Here is a 21,793-nt window from a genome sequence, read left to right on the forward strand (position 1 = left end):
CATTCAACTGGCTGACATTTCAGTCAACACATGATAAATGAGTAAAGGTAAACCTGGTGACCACTTAGAGTCTTCGAGTAAACAGGGGCAGCAAGGGGTTTGGAGACATCTCAGTGACTACGAAGTTCAATGAACTTTAAGATGAACAGAAACTTCAGGGAGAGGAAAGCAAGTACAAGCTTTAATGACCTGAGGTTGAGCAGGAACCTCAGGGACTAGAGGTGAACAGAAGTTACCGAAACCTTAGAGTGAGGGGTGTTAGGAGGCTTGAGATTAAGCGGAATAAGCAGGAGTGATTCTCTGGGAGCTAAAATTGAGGCCGAAGGCTTGGAGGCCTGAGCATAAGCTGGATCTTTGAGGATCTAAATTGAGCAAGGGCTTTACTGGGAGCCTATGAGTGAGAGGAAGGCTGCGGGGCTTCGAGCACTGCAGGATCTTTGGAGAACTATCGATGAGTGCGAATCTCCAGCTCTTTGTGTGTGTAAAGCACTAGAAGAGCTGACAGTAAACTGAAGCCTCAGGAAATCTCAAGCAAAACAACTTGCGCTTCCCTGCTGATATTTCCCACTGACCTGAGGCGATGCTGGAGCTTCCATTTAAGAGTGAGCAAGATATACAGGGCCAAAGGGCGAACAGGGATCCGTGGCCACTGGAGGTGGGGGTACGGAGGGTGCTGTACCACCCCCACAATCATCACGCTGGAGTTCAGAAGATGAGTTAGCAATAAAGATGCATTTAAAGTTTGTTTTTATGTGTCACATTTGCAGTGAGTTCAGAGACAGCGGTCAACTGTGAGGCTATGCCTTCTGACACATTGCTGCTTATTCTTCTAACAGGGAGACTGATGTTTACTTTTCCATCTCCGAATGCAAAGTGAGGGCATTCAAAGATAGAGGATTTTGTAAAGGGCATTATCTGACAATCTTGCTGGGATAGAGGGCGTGTGAAAGAAAAGTTTGCAAGATGTCCGTTAATTCTAGCACACCGCAACATTTAAATACCTGTAATTGAACAGTGCAAATATTTCAAAATATCAGCAATTGGGAAAATACAATTGAAGCACATTAGTTTTGTAGTTCTGAAGTGTGATGGAAACAAATATTTTAATAGGATCAAGGCAAATTAAGACACTTTATTGGTGATGTGCAAATTATAAATATTTGCTGAAATCTGATTTCCACACATTCTTTGTGCGCACTATAGTTATATCAGTAAAACTGCAGGTCAATGCAAATTTTGTGTCCATTTTATTGGAAAATGTGCTGTCTGAAAATGACAGTGTGCTTCCACACCACACTTTAGTAATACATTTGCGACAATGTGCTCCAAAATGCACTGCAGACTACATACCACACCAGTGGTGACCGGCACGGATCGGGGGAGTGTTAAAAACAAGAAAGAAAACTTACCTGATTGCCACGTCTCTCCTCCGTCTCTCCTTTGTCTCTCCCAGCCAGAATAGGAAGCAGGAAGAACCCAGGTTCCCCATATCCAATCACAACGCTGCAATGCAGTGTTGTGATTGGTCTGAGTGCAGTGATTTGGCGCTCAGACAGGCAGTATGAGCCAGGACATGTTCTCCACCCAGGCTGTAATGCAGTCTGGGTGGTGAGCATGGAAAGTGCACATGTCTGTTTGGCTGGCCCGAGACGGCCGGCCAAACATGCATGCGCACTTAGGGAGTGCAAACCACTCCTCCTCCTGCTCCTGTGTGAGCAGCCAAGACCCGCCCCGCCTCGCCCGCAAAGTTGACGCAGCGGGAAAACATAAAATGATAATAACATTGAGTTATTTTCATTTTATGTTTCCTTTATTTCACTTCTGCAAATCAATGCAGTGATGCTCCTCCACCTTAGCGGAGGTGCTGACACTGTATCCACCCATACCACTCTCCGGCTGAATGGGCTTTGCACATTTGCTATACTTGTTCTTTGTGAGAGGCTTGTATTTTTCACAGTCCCTCTGACTTTGGGGATGTAACACTGATGACAGCACCCTCACCCTGTAGTTCTTTCCAGGACCACAGCAGGGATCCAAGTAGGGCTGAGGATGAGCAGAATTCCAAGACACCAGGGAGTGAGCAGGATTGCAGGACCACCTACAAGTGAGCTTAAGCCTCTGGGGTTCTTTCTAAGAGCAGTATCCTGAGGAATGCAACTCTTAGCAGGATCCTGAGGAATGCAACTCTGAGCAGGATCCTGAGGGATGCAACTCTGAGCAGGATCCTGAGGGATGCAACTCTGAGCAGGATCCTGAGGGATGCAACTCTTAGCAGGAGCTTCAGAGGACCAGAGATTGGGAATGGGGTTATGGGTCCTGAGGGTGAGTGAGTAGCTCTAGGAACAACTGAAGAACAGCAGGAGCCTCTTGCCTTGGGGTGAGCAGGGCGCACAAGTCTTCAGAAAGAATAGAAGTCAGATCTACAGGTGATAAGACCCCCTGGGGACCTGAGGGACAGTTCATAGTGAAGATCCCCATGAATGAGCAGGAACCTTAGGGCTTGGGAGCAGGGAGAGGACTCAGGGGCATGAAGGTGAGCACGGCCGAAGGGTAACTCATGGATCTGAAGACGAGTGTCAGCAGGGGGTGAGAGCAGTGGAATCATCGATTTTTCATTCCTATCCAACTTTACTGGCCCTACAGGCTATAAAAGGTTTTATTTGCCACAATGGTCTTCCCCTGATACTAACCAAGCAATGCTTCATGAAAGGTTGTGATCTGCAAATGTGGGCCTCTTGTTTTGGGGTGCCCAGGCCTATTTTTGTTCCCAATACGACTCTGATGCCATGAAGTGGTTGTTAGTGCTGTACAACAGCATAAGATAACATCTTCAAAAGTGCACAGTAGAAGTGTTGTTGATAAATGGCACTTCCACAGAGCTCTATGCAAAAGTCTCTTATAGTGCAGTGAGAAAAATTCTTGGAACGACGGTGCTCAGCCGAAAACACGATTGAAGAAGAGTCATTTCATAAAATGGCCTCTGACAGCTGGAATTGTTAGCAGTTAGTTTTTCAGGGTAGCAATTGTTTTATTTGTGAAATCTACATTATGTGCAAGCTGAGTAACTAAAAAGCACTTAGGCAATCAGGCTAAGCGACTGGAAACGCATGTCGTTCCGGTGAACTACACCATCAGGGTGCTTTTAGAGCCCCAGCATCTCTCATCACAAGTAGGACAGATGAAAATAATTTTTTTCTTTATTAAACTATACTTTCATTTTATAGAAAAAAAGTCTTCCAGTGTCCTATGTAAAACGTTTTTGTGTTGAGCACACCAATTCTTTATTGTAAAACTTTGTAAGGTAGCTCTTCACAAAAAACAGTGGGACTCATTACAATATCGGGCGGATAGCCAATGACAGACCGTGGGTGGCGGTCAACCCGACAGTCAGGGACTCGGTCCGACTGTCGCATTACGATGCTGGGGGTCAGAACAGAAACTGCGGAGGGAAAGACAGCCGCCTCTAACAGGATCTACGGTGGCGGTCGTAAATCATATTTCCTTAATGGCAGCGGTGCTGAGCAGGAACCACCATCGGGATTATGATTATCATTTCCCACAGTCTTTTCATGGTGGTCCCACCGTCATGGAAAGGCTGTCAGAAACAGCATTTCGGGGGCCCAAACACAGCCCCCCTCTATTTTACTACTAGCTATTTTACTAGTAGTAATACTAGTTACTTTACTACTAGTAATTTTACTACTAGTAAACTTACTAGTAATAAAGTTACTAGTAGTAACTTACCTTTGTGAATACCGAAAAGTAGTAAAGTTAGACTTTTGGTCTAATTTTACCTTTTGTGAATCAGGCCCTAAGTTTAGAGCTGCAGTCTAAAGTTAGACTTCAGGTGTAAAGTTAGACTTTAAGTGTAAAGTTAGACTTCAAGTGTAACGTTAGACTTCAGGTGTAAAGTTAGACCTTAGGTCTAAAGTTGGACTTCAGGTGTAAAGTTAGACTTCAGGTGTAAAGTTAGACTTTAAGTGTAAACTTAGACTTCAAGTGTAAAGTTAGACTTCAAATGTAAAGTTAGACTTTAGGTCTAAAGTTAGACTTCAGGTCTAAGTTTACCGTTGTGAATTGGGCCGTCAGTGATTAAATTGACTGCATCCCATAAAGGCATCAATATCGAGACACTGTGGGAAAAGATTTCAAGGTCATGGAATGCATGAAACTGCCTGAAACAACGTATGAAGCAGTCCAAGAGCCGATTGAGAAACCCAGGATGGTGATTGACAGTAGGAGTAAAATACATATAGGGCTTTAGATTCTCACTGAATATTGCCAAAGAGCTTTAGAGCACTCGATTGACTTTATTTTGTCAAACCTACCGTCCTCAGTGGAGCTGCATTGGTGTGCTTCACCTTTCCATCCTGCTGGGTCTGATCAGGTCTCCTGGCAGCGAACACACTAGGTGAGAGTGACCAGTCTCGGAGAACGGTTGCAAACCCTCTCTCTTTGGCACCCCCATCCCAAGAGAAACACATCGCCAGTCCACGGGTCGAGAGGTCAGACCCTGGTGTTTCACTGCAAAGCAATGCTGGTGGGTGGGGCCCCGTATCCCTGCACCTGTGACCCCTTGCCAAGGCTGTACCCGGGCTCCGCCTCTACCTGGGCCATGAATCGCTGGGCTGGACTGCCACAGTCTACGTACAGTAGGGAAGGTGTTGGAAAAGTAATTCACACTATTCCTTAGTCTAGAGCGCCCTCCAGTGCAAGTCGACGTAATGACTTGCGTTGTTAAAACCACGATGTAACCATTACACGTTGTAATGGTTGCGTGGAAAAGGATGTTTCCCGTCAGAGGAATGTATGATGATACCATGCATACCAAGACAACGAGGTATTTTACATCGCGGTTTTGACAATGCAAGTCGTTACATCAACTTGCGTTGGAGGGCGCTAGACTTAGGAATAGTGTGAATTACTATTCCAACTCCAGTCTACGTACAGTAGGGAAAGTGTTGGAAAAGTAATTCACACTATTCCTTAGTCTAGAGCGCCCTTCAGTGCAAGTCGACGTAATGACTTGCATTGTTAAAACCACAATGTAACCATTACACGTTGTAATAGTTGCGTGGAAAAGGATGTTTCCCGTCAGAGGAATGTATGATGATACCACGCATACCAAGACAACGAGGTATTTTACATCGCGGTTTTGACAATGCAAGTCGTTACATCGACCTGCGTTGGAGGGTGCTAGACTTAGGAATAGTGTGAATTACTATTCCAACTCCAGTCTGCGTACAGTAGGGAAGGTGTTGGAAAAGTAATTCACACTATTCCTTAGTCTAGAGCGCCCTCCAGTGCAAGTCGACGTAATGACTTGTGTTGTTAAAACCACGATGTAACCATTACACGTTGTAATGGTTGCGTGGAAAAGGATGTTTCCCGTCAGAGGAATGTATGATGATACCACGCATACCAAGACAACGAGGTATTTTACATCGCGGTTTTGACAATGCAAGTCGTTACATCGACTTGCGTTAGAGGGCGCTAGACTTAGGAATAGTGTGAATTACTATTCCAACTCCAGTCTATATACTGTAGGGAAGGTGTTGGAAAAGTAATTCACACTATTCCTTAGTCTAGAGCACCCTCCAGTGCAAGTCGACGTAATGACTTGCGTTGTTAAAACCACGATGTAACCATTACACGTTGTAATGGTTGAGTGGAAAAGGATGTTTCCCGGTCAGAGCCCACCCCGTGTGCGGTGGCCTGTAGCCTCTCTTTTTCTTTACGAGAACTCAGAACCGAAAGAAGAGCCCAGAAGAGTAGCTCAGAGGCTTGAAGAATTTACGTCTCTCCTTGCGATGCTGCTGGAGGAGGTAGTTGAGAGCCAGGTGCCGGGCTGTCCTTGAGATCGCGAGCTGTGGTGTTGCTGGGACTCTGTATCACCTATTGCAACAGAATCATAACAGGAAGTTATGAACATACAGAGAGAAATCATTGGGTAGGATACGCTCTTCGTCTCCTGAGCGTTCTGGGGGCTGTCTTTCCCATTGCCTTATTGGTACTTAGATGTGAATCTGCAGAATTAAACTATAACCAGGATAACTACTGGATGACAGGCAGAGCTACAGCACCACACAAACTGGGACCTTCTCACCTAGGAGAGTGACTCGCAACATCAAGTCAACGTCTAAGATCAAGAACACACTTAAGATAACCCCCTTTTCATTGAATACCTTCCCAAACCGTTTGCACGCAACCCAGGGGTAAAGCACCACGAATTTGGACCTTCAACAAATGGGGGTGGGGGTGGGAGGGGGAACACCAATCTCTAATCCACCACGTAAGCCCTCCTAGAAGTGAGCCACCTTACCGGGCCACTTTCAAACAAGCAATTAGGATTATCCGGAAGGAATTCTTAGGTTCCACCCACTGAAGATGGCAGCAAATAAAAACAAAGCTCTTAAGACCCGCTCTATAAAAGAGATGGGCCTTCAGCCTAAAGGAGACAAGAACCTGAGCCAAGACTCAATGACCTCTTCTCAAACAGACATAGATACGAACCAAGAGCAGCAAAACCTGCAAGTTCCATCAACAAAAGCAAACATCCAACTTCTGCCCTCTGAATTACAAAAGACATGTCCTCCCTTCCACAAGACTTTCGAATAGCAATTTCAGAACTTGACCGCTCACTCCAAAAGGCGGAAACAAGAATCATTCATCTTGAGACTGGCCTGGTGGAACAAGCACATGAGAAAGAGGAGTTGGCACTTACATTAGTCATACTACTGACAAAACAAACCTAGTTGAAAGAAGAAATGGAATATTATGAAAATAGGGCCTCGAGAAATAACATACACATTACAGGACTCAATAAAGGTATATCAACAGCTGAATTGGAACATATTCAAGACCTGTTTCGTCACATTCTACACCTTCCAGAGGATGCAAAATGGCAGTAGATTCAGTGGCGGCTGCTAGGGAACAGTAGTTTTGGGGGGGGTTAGAAAAAAAAAGAAAAGCAGACTTACCTGCTGGCTGCCGCCTCTCCTCCGTCCTCCCTTTCTTTCTGATTCCCAGCAGCACACGGGCCCCCAGACTCCACTAAGCCAATCATGAAGCTGCTGTCACCAACATGACAGCAGCGTCATGATAGGTCTGAGCGGCCTGGTTTACTGCCTGGGACTGTTCTCCACCTGGCTGTGCAACACAGCCAGGTAGAGAAATGCAAAGTGTGCATGTCTGTTTGGTCTGCCCAAGATGGCTGGCCAAAACGTCAAGCGCAATTATGGTGCACCAACCACTCCTTCTCCCTCCGACGACAGCCAAGCCACGCCCCTAACCAGGCTCCGTACTAAAAATAAAATAACGTTGTGTTATCATTTTATTTTTCCTTTTGCACTGCTCAAAGAGCAGCGTGGCGACGCTCCTCCGCCTTAGCAGAGGAACCGCCGCTGACTAGATCACACACATAGGGTATACTCACCTTTCCACCCGCAGGTCTTGACAAGAGTGCACTACTTTTAAGTCAATGAATCTGTAATAGCATTCACCCGACAGCAGGATTCTATTCAATATAAAGATCAGATATTTCTGTTTCAAGATGCTTCCACTGCTACATTATCAAGACGTCGAGAAGGTAAAACCATTGCACAGCATTTACGTCAGGAGTAGATCCAACACAGAGGAGGTTACATGTTTCGTCTGCTCATCACGAAGGACAACATACAGTCAAAACGTTGGGAGAGACCAGAGAGATTCCTCACCTGTCTCCAGAGGAAGAACATCAAGACCCACTTGCAACTTCATCGAACAGAGAAACCCAATGAGAATGGAGAACTCAGTGTACCAGCAGGCCAAGACGCCTAGCCAGACGTATCCAGCAATGCGTAGAAATAACTAGTCGCGCTGTTACCTTGGATGAAAAGTAGCTTCGCACTTCACCAGCTCGTTCATAAACAGTGTTCACTTCTCAATGATACTGGCAGATATAGAAGTGAATTCAATAACCACCTGACTCACCAATGATAAGTATTCAGGTGGAAATGGAGGGGTGGAATCACCTTGAGAAAGGCTCTAATTACCTGCTGTATTGATATCACTGAATACAGTCATACTGTTTATTAAGGGGCTCCTATGTGTCCAGAGTATGACAACTACAGCTGCCCCATCCATTACTCATGTTACAGCTGTTCTTAAACCCCTCCTGGGACGTTTTGCCACCAGGAGAAGATAATGTTCATTTTTTGGTTCTATACTTCACTATTTGTTCTGTTAGATAGTTGTTTGTTCTCAGTGGCGGCTGGCATGTAAGGAGGATGGCGATGCAGGGACAAAAATCAAAATAAGTAAAAATAGAAAATCATTCCACTTACCTTCTCCCTGGTGCGATGTCCTCCTCCTCGCTTGGGCCTTCTCCCCGGGCAGACAGGCAGGCTCAAGGAAACTGCAGTAACCAATCCTGGCGCTGCTCTCATGCTGCATGAGAGCAGCTCCAAGATTGGAGGCAGCGACCTCACTCGGTGCTCTACAGCGCTCTGGAGGCTTGCACTTGCTCTAACCCAGCAGTCTTATGACAGAGGTTTAAACTGCGCATGTCTAGCTGGCCGTAGCAAGACAGCCGGCCATAGAAACATGCAGACTTTAAACCTAAGTGCCCTGCCTATCACTGCTTTCTGCTGCTGCCTGACTGGCAGCGGCAGAAAGCCCTACCCCCCCAGCCACCGTCCTGACAATCGGGATGGGGTTTTGAAAAATAAAATGGTAATAAATGAACTTTATAACCATTTTATTTTTCTATCTTTGGGGGCAATTTTTTAATGGGGCGACGCTACTCCACCTTAACGGAGGAGCCAACCCTGTTTGTTCTCTATGCCTTGAAAAATCCACAGAGACGGGTATTGCTCATCATGATCCACCAAGGCAACCAACTAACTCACCTTTGAGCCCCATTAGACTCAGAGTTTATGAGTCGTAAGCCTAACCCTTGGAGACTGAGTTATTTTCTTATAGATGGTCAGAATGTCAACCGCATTCCTGAACGGCATACACAATGAGTCTCATAATAATACTACATTAAAAACATACAAGGCCTAAACTCGCTAATAAAGTGGAAACCACTGAACAAAGGAGATTATCACAAAGAATAGATATTCTTCTACTTAATGAAATCCATCTATTATCAATGACACCACCAGGTTACACTCCTACTGGTGGTACCCCCTTCAACATCATGCCACGCCCTCCAATAAAACTAAGGGAGTAGCCATCTTAATACGGAGAGAGGCCTTTCATTTACATTACATCACAAAATAATGGATACACAAGGTAGAATGTTAGGTCCTAAATTTCTAATTGGTGCTACACACATAACCTTGTTCTCCATTTATGGCCCAAACGACAACAAATATCAAGTCTATGAAGTACGTTATTCTAAAATTGCTCATTTTCATAAAAGAGTGGCGATCACTGGTGAAGACTTCAACACAACATTAGATAGATCTGTATCCGGAGATGCAAATACACGAGCCCCTCTGTCATCATTGAGTGAATAGAAGATTTATCACTTATAGATATTTGGAGAACTCAATATGAGAAAGAGTGGAATTATACATTGTTCTCCAATGTCCACAGAACATTTAGTAGAATAGACTACTTTTTGTTTGATAGTGGGTTGCGCTACCAAGCTATCAACTCTCAGATTGGCACAATAATACTTTCCGATGACTCTGCTATCCTCTTGCATCTAGACCTTACATTGACCTAGGACCTTCTTGTCCACAATGGTCGGTCAATGAATGCATCTAGACCTTACATTGACCTGGGACCTTCTTGTCGACAATGGTCAGTCAATGAATGCATCTAGGCCTTACATTGACCTGGGACCTTCTTGTCGACAATGGTCAGTCAATGAATGCATCTAGGCCTTACATTGACCTGGGACCTTTTTGTCGACAATGGTCAGTCAATGAATGCATCTAGACCTTACATTGACCTGGGACCTTCTTGTCGACAATGGTCGGTCAATGAATGCATCTAGACCTTACATTGACCTGCTACCTTCTTATCGACAATGGTCAGTCAATGAATGCATCTAGATCTTACATTGACCTGGGATCTTCTCAGTCAATGGTCGGTCAACTAATTAGCATTTAGACATCCCACACTGCCCACTCCCATCCAAGAAGTCATGGATAAGTATTTTAAAGAAAGCGACACTGGTAAGGTAGAGTGGGATGTTATCTGGCAACCACCCAAGGCTGTCATTAGGAAGAGCTGGTTTCTTACGCTGCCCGCTTCAGACATAGAGCAGCACAAAAGAAATCAGTGCTAGACAACCAGATTCAAGACCTTGACCGTAAACATGAAAATGAAGGTGCTCAGAGTAAACCACGAGCTCAGGAAAGCCAGGGGAGAAATGGAACAACTATTGATGAAAGACGCAGCCCAAAAAATGCTTTGCATGAATCAAAAGTATTATGAAAAAGCCAATAAGGCGCAAAGGCTTCTGGCACATCAGTTGCGAAAAGTACAAACTAGAAACATAATTGCCTCAGTCCGCAGGGATAACGATAACTTACAGATGCAGATCCAGCCTCAATTATTGACACTTTCATGCATACTATACTAGCCTTTATAAATAAATAAAAACTTAAGTGAAGCAACTCAAGGTGGTTATTTAGAGAGCTTGTTGTTCCTGAGAAAAGACAAACTTGATTTCTCTCTCCTAGAAAATCCTATCACCATTGAGGAAGTTTGAACCTCAATTAAACTACTGAAAAGCAATAAAACTCTTCGTTCCGATGGGCTGTCGGTATTCTTCTATAAGGCCTATATTAACATTCTATCTCAACCACTAACAACATTGTTTAACTCATTTCTGGAGTCTGGGAAAATGATGAAGACAATAATGAATCTACAATAATGAATCAAAAAATGAATGAACCATGAAGCAACAACAGACCAATGGATGAAGGGGGCTGCCTAAAAGATCGTATATGTAAGTATATTATGCATATAATTCTATCGAAAAAATTAACGGTCTTGGCTAACGCCAGTCATAAACATGTTTCAATACAAAGGTATAGTTTTCATTGGGATAAGTCATCCATTCAATACCTAGTACTACCATAACAACAAAAAGAAAGGTCTGGACCCGAGCCGGTAGGTGAGAGCTACTCACTCCCTGTACAATCAACTGTGGTGTCATCTCTATTCGCTGTCCCAGATGGGATTCAAGCATGCATGGTACCAACTTCCCTTTTAATTAAGCCCAAATCGGGGCTGGAAGCGAACATATGTACAATATCTGCTGCTGGATAATTGCACCGTGGACATGTTGTTCCCGCACCCCCTCCCCATTTAGAGATCTTCTCCGGTGTTATATAAAGATCGAACCAGGTCTTGAAACATTGCAATTGGAGGTTAGCAGCAATACAAGAGGTTTGGGCCATATTGAGTGAATCTTCCCCCGCTTCAACCTGTAGCAGCTCTTGCCAACGTTCACAATGTTTGGGTAACTCATCAGTCATCGTCTCGTTTAGCTTTTTATGAATCCCACCTAGTGTACCTGACCCTTTTAGCAACATCTCAACCAGCGTCACCTGTGCAAAACCGCTGCTGCCTCCAGATTTCCTACCTAAGAAATCTCTTATCTGGAGATATTTAAAAAATGGTCTATTATTGGCCCCAAGTCAAAGGTAATCACCCCTGCCTCATCCATAATATCCCCAACCATCCTAACGCCTTTGTCATGCCATGTTTTCATAAAGCCATCATTAAAAATACTAGGGAGCGATTTATTGCCATACAGTGGGGTATAAGCATGAATGAGGCCCAGACCGAGCCTTTTTCGAACTGAAATCCAAGTTTTAAAAGCACATATCAGCGTCTTGAACTTTACCCTTTAGTAATAATTAAAATCAGTATACTGTAAGAGACAACCCCTGGCCCCTGACCCCAATAATAAATCATATATTGATACGGGAGCCGCCACCTGCACCTGACCAAGTTCCGCCCTAATTAGGCTTCCTATTTTAAATAATATAACAGCCCAGTGGTATAGCTGAAGGTTAGGGACCGCCCAACCGCCTCTGTCCCTAGGTAGCGTAAAAAATTTTAACGCTCTCCGGGGGCGACGATTGGCCCAAAGAAATTTAGAAAACAACTGGTTCATAGTTTTAAACCAAATATTATTGATAGCCAGTGGAATTGCCCTAAAAAAATATAAAATTTTGGGCAAAAACACCATCTTGATGACATAACACCTCCCCACGAGGCTTAGCTTAAGGTTGTCTATGCAGTTTAGATCTGCTTTAAATTTAGGAAGGAATGGATCCAAATTAGTTTAAACAATCTTCGACACATCTGCCATTATTTCGACCCCAAGATATATTGCCTTCCGTACGGCCCAAGGGTCATTAATCTGGAGTCCCTTGCCGACAACCACAAGAGTTTTGTTGGAATTGAGTCGATATTCCGGGATATGCCCAAAAATCTCTGCCTCCTTTTCGATTTCAGCTAGTGCACCAAGTGGGTTAGGGGTCATAATAGCTAAGTCGTCAACATACGCCAAGATCTTAGTGCTTCCCCCCCTTACTTTGTATAGCTAAAATCTGGTTATTATCCACGATTTTCCTGACCAAAGGATCAATGTACAGAGCAAATAAAAGTGGGGAGCAAGGGCACCCCTGACCTGTCCTCCTACTAATTGACACAGGACCTGACAGTTCGCCCTTAATAGCGATTCTGGCTACCAGATTGTTATAAATTATTGAGATAGCCTTAATGAAGCCAGTACCAAGCCCTCTACTCTCGAGAGTTGCCCATAAGAATGGCCAGGAGACCCTATCAAAGGCTTTCTCCGCATCTAGCAGGATTAGCCCGATATCAAACAGAGCAATCACCCTCTTAATATGATCAATTGGGCTCCTAACCGGAACAAACCCATATTGAGTGGGTGAAACCAGTTTCTTAATCACTGCGGCTAACCTATTTGCCAGAATCTTGGCATAAACCTTTACATCACTGTTGATTAACGTTATAGGCCAATAAGATCCCAGCTCCTTAGCCGATTTCCCTTTTTTGGGAAAGACCACAATGTTGGCTGATCCCCACGAGTCAGGTGCCCTCTGCCCAGACTGGGCTTTTAGAAAGACATCGACCATTATTTCCAGTAAGCAGGGAGCCAGTTTTTTATAGAATTCCCCTGGAATAAAATCGGTGCTAGCCGCCTTCCCGTTAGCCAAGGAGCTGATGACATCTGCGACCTCTTCAGCCGTGATGGGTACCTCTAGTGCTTCTCTTTCCTCCCTAGGTAGCTTTTCCCCTGGAAACTCTGCTAGATAATCCCGAATTTCTACCTCACTCCCAATAGTTTCTTCAGTGTATAGCAGTTGATAGAAACGCTGGAAGGCAGCCTGGATATCTGAGGCCTCTGAAACTAACCCAGCTTGAGGATCATCAATTGCAAGAATTGCTCCCTGTGTCACCCTTTGTCTAGTACGTACCGCAAGCAAATTCCCACTCTCTCACCGCATTCATACATTTTGGATCTCGTATTTCCCTGCTGCTTTCTTTGTTGAAACTTCTAAGATTTAGCTAATGCTACCTGAGTTTGTACCTGGTCCACATCTCCCCCATTCATAATAACTTCAACCAATTGTGTCTCTGCATCACCTAGTTTATCATAGAACTCCTGTAGATAGAGATTACCCGCTTTCTGAGACCTCCAACCATACCTAGAGGTTTCCCCCCTTATCCCAGCTTTCAGAGCGTCCCATACGATATCCACCCGAGTGCCATCCCTGTTCTCGGATATAAATCTAGGAATCCATACTCTCATGTGTGCGATGTACTCCTGATCATAGAGGAGTGGTCTATCAAAGGTCCACCGTGGTACCGCCCTCTTTGAGGCTTGAAGTGGAATCTCAAGGACTAACAGGTTGCGGTCAGACATGACATGACCCGGGGAAATTAAAAAATCCGGCAGTTAATAGAAAGACCCTGGGACACAAAGAAGTTATCAAGCCTGGCATTTGTCTGATGTGGGGCTGAAAAAAAGGTAAGGCTAGAGTTGTGGGGTTCTTGTGAAGCCCAGGCATCAATAAGTCCATGAGTCAAACATAGATTCAGCAAAGATTAAAAAACTTTGGGTTTACGGCCTCTGTATAAACTAGGCCCAAGCTTCATAGTATTAGTACTCAAATTTAAATTAAAATCCCCACAGATGATTAAAGACAGTGGCCACCGAACCAGTTCCATATTTAACCAGTTAAAAAGGGCTGGATCAACGATCACTGAGCCATAGACCGACCAAAGCGTAAAGGAATAATTATCCGTATTACATAGAGTGATAACCCATTTACCCAGGTGATCTGCTTTAGAGCGTGGGAAACTAAAGGTTTTTCTGCGAGCCATGATGGCTACCCCTTTTGTACATGTGCCTTGAGTTGTAAAGGAAACCAGCTGACAGCCTGCTAATTCTACCCCCTTTTGTCTCCTCGCTTCAATATGTGTCTCTTGTAGACATACTATATCCGCATTAAGATGCTGAATATCTTCATTGACCCAGCGTTTTTTACGCGGACAATTCAAACCGCTTATATTAACAGATGCAATTCTTAGCTTATCCCTTGCCATTTACTACCTTCTCAATTGTTTTAAATGAAAAATCGCCTAACATTCTATGTAATCTCCATGCCCTTACATAGACTTCAGCCCACTGGACCAGCCATGCCCCTCCCTCCCCCTCCCAACCCCACCCAAAAAGGCAAAAAAGGTCCATGGACCCTTCTGATGCCTCCTGCATTTTTGCTGTGCCCCTAGTCGCTACCCTCCTAGTGACACCAGAAGAAAAGAAAACCCAGGCAAACAGTGAAAAAGCCTATAAAACCTAATAATCCTATAGATTCGATTGAAACATATTGAAATATATTGAGACCTATGTCCCCAAGAAAAACCTCCTAGGTACAGAAAATCATAACGACAGAGTTCAGTCCTTATATTGTTTCCTTAACCAGGTGACAGTTCCTGCATGTACTCCTGGGCTTGTATCTCTGAGGTAAATACTCTCATTGTTCCTTTATGAATGACCTTGAGTCGGACGGGATTCATCAGGTAAACCTCACAGCCCATCTTCTGAAAGGGAGTGATTAGGTGCCTAAGCCTCCATGCATCGGTTTCGCCTATGTAATGAATAAAGAACTGTTTTCATCAATCATCATCCGGGGGAAGGAAAGAGCTCCCTGACGATAATACAGGAGTGGAGAGGATGTGTTACTGCAGCCAGAGCTGCTGACTCGGGAGCTGTAGACCTTGGTTCAAGTCTCGGCGGTGCCGCGCAACATCCTGTGATTCGTTGCAAATCACTTAATCTCTCGGGTGATAAATTGTTATATTAATATGCTGCAATAGTAAAAGGCAAAACTTTATGAAAATATAGTTCCACCAAAGCAGATGTTAACAGTATTTTGGTTGCGGGAAACTGATAAGAGAAACAGATGGGGAACAAGCATTTGTAAATGCAGGAAAAAAGGGTACAGCCAATAGAACTGGAAGAAAGGTAAGTCGCACGCACAGGAACCAATGAGAAACCAGCCAAGAGAGGAGACGGGATGTAAGTCCCTTTTAAGTTGATATTAAAAACAATAGATTTCTCAAGCATAGTGCAAGCGCTGTGCAGGCGAAACCTAAAAACATATCTTTTGTACAAAAATTGAGTTGCTTCGCTTAATGCAATTGTGCATTGTGGCGAGACAAGTTAGTGATGTAGTTGATGTGATTGTTTACAATGTGTACAAATGCTATTTGTTTGGCTTCCGTGGAATAAAAATAAACTGTTAAAACAAGAAAGAAAAACACGTTGTGGCTCGAAGAGAGGGTTTTGCAAATAATTGTCTTCATATGACAGCTTCTCCTGTGAGGCTCGTGTCAGATGCTTTCGGGGAAGCACACTGTGGTCCCAGGGACCATGGCCTGCTCCCCACAATGTCATTCATTCCAAGTAAACATTTCTTTTAAAAGCTGTCCATGCTCCGTAGCGAGACATTGACTGCTTTCAAAAAACAGAAAAATTTCCACTTGGACTGACTACGAGCGCTGGGATGGAGGCTTACTGTACCTTGCAGGCATTTGCAGGGGTCTCAAATGCCTCCGGCCCATTTAATATTTATAAATTCTGTGAATCCTAATTAATTATTTCCTATTAATACATTCATTGCATTACAAAATGAAGCCCATGGTCGCTAACCAGTTGGAGTGTAATCCTCACATGCTGGTTTGCGACCTGAACTTCATCCATGGGCTGATCATCTGTATGCTGCTCTCCAAACAAAGTCCAAGGGGGCTTCCTTGTGCAGCCCCTTCCTAAACCTAGGTCTGTAAACATGTCACACATGCCAGAAGATCAATGAGAAAGGGTTTCCAGGAGAAGGAATCGCAGGGTGATTTTTACAAGGATCACAAATGTGAATCGTCATGTTCACAAGCAGAAAATAAATACTGTTTTAATGTACTCTAATGTACAATGGCTGGGATTAAGAAACCCTAAAGAATTCAGGATAACCTCTGAAAAGCACTAATAACTAAACGAGCATTGGCAAAACCAAATAGAGCTAGAATTGGCTACCAGCCTTTTGGCTTTGTCAATGCTTGTTTTGGTGTGTGAAGTTGTTTGCAAAACTTTACTGTTGGGACAGCTGCCAGACCCTATAATAATAATAATCCATATTTCTAAAGCGCAAACATGTCATCCCTTACGGTTTCAAGGAATTGGGGGCTGTCATGGAGATTAGGTGACCTATTGCCCAGAGTCACATAATGCTGAGCTGCCACCAGCACCTGGGGGACGGAACTGTGAGCCATGTGCTCTGTGATCAGCCACTCTGGCCACTGTGCCACACCTGTCCCCCATCAACCTTAAAAAAAAAAAAAGGAAGAAATCGAAAATATTTTTTGATCTCAAAAAGCCCTAATTGCCATATCAGTTCTTGGCACTTAAAGGAACTACTTTGCGTGTGGATGTGCTCATTGTGAAAGGGACTCATGCTATTACTGACAGTGAAAGAAGCCAATGGCTGAAGTCATCTGATACAATCCCCGCTCTGTAAACAACAGTGGGCAGAAGGCAAATGTGAATGAAGCAATAACAGGCCAATGGGTCAATGTAATTTTTGTGAAATCAAAAAATCTGGATAACACCAGAACTAAAAACAGGGACGTGTGATCACAAAGGTAAATGAATAATGTTTAACTGCCAAAAGAAAAGCTAAAATGTGGCTTATTAGAGCCAACCAAGAGTCCCTTCCCCCTCAATTCTGTTACAGAGCAGGCATGCATAGACCAAGTAGGTTCCCGGATGCCTCAGTCTTTCTGACCATTGCAAAAACAACATTTGATAGACAGAATGCAAAACAATGTCATACATTCACCCCAGTACAGAGATCTGGGCCTAAATCCATCGTTTTTTTGCTCACCATGCCGTTCCAGTTTGAACCCAGCCATATGCAAATCAGTCTTGACCCTGTGCCTCATGGAAACAGTCCAGCCCGTACTGCCAAGCCAGGTCCTCCTCGGACTGGAAACAAGCATCCTAGGACCGGTTTAGGGGTTTCACCCCTCTTCAGCCAGGATAGCTTGATTCCAGTGGCATGGAGAGCACGGGACCCACGTCTGGGCATACCTTTCCCACTCTGGGTGACAAATGCAAAAACAACAGTTGATGGACAGAATGCAGAACAATGTCATACATTCACCCCAGTACAGAGATCTGGGCCTAAATTCAATCGTTTTTTTGCTCACCATGCCGTTCCAGTGTGAACCCAGCCATATGCAAATCAGTCTTGACCCTGTGCCTCATGGGAACAGTCCAGCCTGAACTGCCAAGCCAGGTCCTCCCCGGACTGGAAGCAAGCATCCTAGGACCGGTTTTGGGGTTTCACCCCTCTTAAGCCAGGATAGCTTGATTCCAGTGGCATGGAGAGCACGGGACCCACGTCTGGGCATACCCTTCCCACTCGGGGTGACAAATGCAAAAACAACAGTTGATGGTCAGAATGCAGAACAATGTCATACATTCATACATTCACCCCAGTACAGAGATCTGAGCCTAAATCCATCATTTATTTTCTCACCATGCCGTTCCAGTTTGAACCCAGGCATATGCAAATCAGTCTGGACCCTGTGCCTCATGGGAACAGTCCAGCCCGAACTGCCAAGCCAGGTCCTCCCCGGACTGGAAACAAGCATCCTAGGACCGCTTTCGGGGTTTCACCCCTCTTCAGCCAGGATAGCTTGATTCCAGTGGCATGGAGAGCACAGGACCCACGTCTGGGCGTACCCTTCCCACTCGGGGTGACAACTGCAAAAACAACAGTTGATGGACAGAATGCAGAACAATGTCATACATTCACCCCAGTACAGAGATCTGGGCCTAAATCCATCGTTTTTTTGCTCACCAAGCCGTTCCAGTTTGAACCCAGCCATATGCAAATCAGTCTTGACCCTGTGCCTCATGGGAACAGTCCAGCCCGAACTGCCAAGCCAGGTCCTCCCCGGACTGGAAACAAGCATCCTAGGACCGGTTTCGGGGTTTCATCCCTCTTCAGCCAGGATAGCTTGATTCCAGTGGCATGGAGACCTGCTTTGTGCTAAGTGAAAAGACTACTGTGGGCCTAGAGCGCCACACAGAGGGCAGGTTGGGAGTGACTTCTGGGCTGGTATTAAGTAAGCCCGGGTGATGAACTCCGCTACGCTCATGGAGTTTGTGGAATTTTATGCACTCTGCGCTCCGCCCGGTGAGATTTCTCAACGCGGGCTATTATATATCTCAATGTGTGTGGTCGCAGGTGGTCACGGCCGCTCACGTTGAGAAACATTCTGTTTGCATTGAGAAAGTTGCCGCTCAGGTAGAAAATCTACTTGAGCAGCAGAAAAGAAGCAGCGCCCTCTTGCGCTGGGCATTGTTTCTCCAGTGTAGGCCAAACACCCGGCGCTGAAAATCAACGCGATCAGTCATTAACAAGCGCACTCCGCCGCTTGCGGAACTCCGCGTTGCGCGGCAGAGTTTTTTGGTCACTTTGTGGAGTTCCGCGTAAACTCTGCAAACTCCCCCAGGCTTAATATTGTGCACAGGCAGAAGGAGCTACAAGGTGTCAGGCTCCCTGGGCGGGTGCGTGCTGAAGGCCTATCTTGATGAAGTACTCTGGGCCCCCACCCCTCTGAGTACTCCAAGCAAGAGTCACATAGATCTAATTTATTTTGAGTTTTTTAGCATTCGCATGCGTTAGTGACTGCACACCTAGTAGTTTTTTGTATTTTAATTGTGGCTGTGGCAATAGCGAAGTATGAGAAGGCAGCTCGAGCACGACCTCGCATCAGGCAATTCATTCAAGCTCCATTTGAGCACCAGAGACCACCATCTCAAATTAAGCACCGGTACAGGTCCACGGTCGCCAGTGAGTGGAGAGGCATGGGGGAGAGGTGAGGTGCTGGGGGATAGAGGGATATGCTGATTGTTCCCCAAATGTTCGATACTATATAGGGATGGAAAGGGTAACTCGGTGAGTAAAGCAGAGATCATAGATTCGAACCCCTATTTGGGCTGAATCAGCCTTTCATCCTCTCTAGGTGGATACAAGTGGAAACGATGCAGTGCCCACATGCAGGAAATTGTTTATTTGTAAATTCCTTTGATTTTACCATGCAGCACACACTGCTGAGTAAGAAAAAGTGGCTTTGGCTTGGCTGACATTGATGGAAATGCAGAGGTAGAGATGAGAGAAGAAAAGCCGATGCCCTGTGCCTTGATGACTACATGTGGCTTTCTCCTGACTTCAGGCAGTGCTGGGAAACTGTATGTGCCCCGCAGGTGACCACGATCACACCATCGTCCCACCTCGGAACCTGTGCGCCGCCCATCCCCATGTCTTCTGTTACTGTCTCAGAAAAGGGTTTTAATGCTGTTGCGTGGATTTGTGTGTGTGTTTTTTACATTTCAAACAAGCCTACCCCCCCCCACCCCTCCCCCCCATGTGTATCCCTCTTCACCTACTCGTATTGTACTGTGCAATTATTTTTATTTATTTTTCTGGTCGTTACTTATTTAAAGGGGTCATCTCTTATGGTCTCTGAAGTAAAGTCCCAGGCTGCTCGCTCTCTGTGTGCCCAGAGACACCCCCAAGAAACAAACCCAATCCGTCACCCCAATTTGAAGTCTATTGAGCGTGGACTATGGAGCCCCAAGGTATAGGGCATTTCCGCAGTCAAGGCGAGATAGAATCAGCCCTTGGATCATGATCCGTTTTGAGTGGAAAGGGAGAAGGGGGAGGATTTTGCGAAGTAGCCTCAGGAGCCCGAAGCATGTGGCAGCAAGCTTAGTTGCCTGGTAGTTAAAGTTGAGTGTTCTGTCCAGCCATATGCCGAGACTTTTGATTTGTTCTTTGGGTTCGGGGGGACAGCCTAGGCAAAGGGGCCAGATGGAGTCGATAGATTTGGTGATGGTATTTCCCAAGAGCATAATCTCTGTTTTCTCCCCGTTTAGTTTTAAGCAGGAGGCCGACATCCAGGCGGCGACTGCTTCCAGACATTTGTATAGGCTGTGGTGGGAATTGAGAGGGGGGTCCAATGCCGCCACCAGCTGTGTGTCGTCCGCATAGGTGATAATTTTCACTCCAAAGGGGCGGACGACATCAGCCAAAGGGCTAAGGTAAACATTAAAAAGGGTGGGGCTTAGGGAGGAGCCCTGGGGCACCCCACAGTTCAGGGGTCTGCTGGAGGAGGTGAAATCTTTCTCAAATACCTGAAAAGATCGATCTGTGAGAAAAGATCTCAGCCAGGTGAGTGCCGCTCCCGAGATTCCTATCCTACTGAGACGGTGGAGAAGAATGTTGTGGTTTACAGTGTCGAAGGCGGCACTAAGGTCGAGTAGAACGATGGCCGAAGACCCACCGGTGTCTAAGATCCTTCTTGCCTCCTCCGTCACTGCGACCAAGGCTGTTTCGGTTCCGTGAAGGGGCCGAAAGCCCGTCTGTGAGGAATCGAGTATGTCGTTTGATTCCAAGAAGTGTGTCAGGACTGAGTTGACATATTTCTCTAGTAGTTTGCTGAGCCAGGGTAGCAGAGAAATAGGTCTATAGTAGGAGGGATTGTTTTGATCGAGGCTCGTTTTTTTTAATAAAGCCTTGACCATTGCTCTCTTCCATAAAGGCGGGACGATGCCAGCGTGGAGATAGGAGTTAAGCAGGTCCCGAATGGTGGGTGAGATCTGACTGGTGATCGGGGTGAGAACTCGCGGAGGGGCCGGGTCAGTGGGTGATCCCGATTTGACCTGTTGCATAATACTTTCTACATGGCTAAGATCTAAGAACGGGATATATGTGAGGGAGACGGGTAGAGGAGGGAGTGAGGGCTATGAATTCTGGCCCGGTAGGGCGACCGGACAGGGGGGGTGGCCCCATGCCCCGGCCGGCCGCGGACGGGCGCAGACGGGCTTGCCTTTGGCGCGCTTACGGCGCGCAGGTGGCGCGTCCGCTGCGCGTCCGGGGAAGGCACATTATATGTATATGAGAGGGGGGGTGTGGCCTCAGGGCCGTGGGCGTGGCCTGTGGGCTGAGGAGGAGGAATGGCGGCGGAAATCACTGTGCCGTGGCAGCGTTAATATCGGCTGCGCGGCGAATTTGCCAGAGATTAGAGTGGGAGAATGCGCTAGGTAAGTGCAGGACAAGTAAAAACAAGTATTTTGTGACACGTGAATTGTTAAAAATCGAGCGTGCTCCCGGCTTCCGCCTCAGGAGTGTTGTGCCAGTTCGTGCGGCAAACAGTGTGCGTCAGTGTGCGCCTTGGCATC

Source organism: Triturus cristatus, chromosome 8 (genome assembly GCF_964204655.1).
Source record: "Triturus cristatus chromosome 8, aTriCri1.1, whole genome shotgun sequence".
Taxonomy (NCBI): domain Eukaryota; kingdom Metazoa; phylum Chordata; class Amphibia; order Caudata; family Salamandridae; genus Triturus; species Triturus cristatus.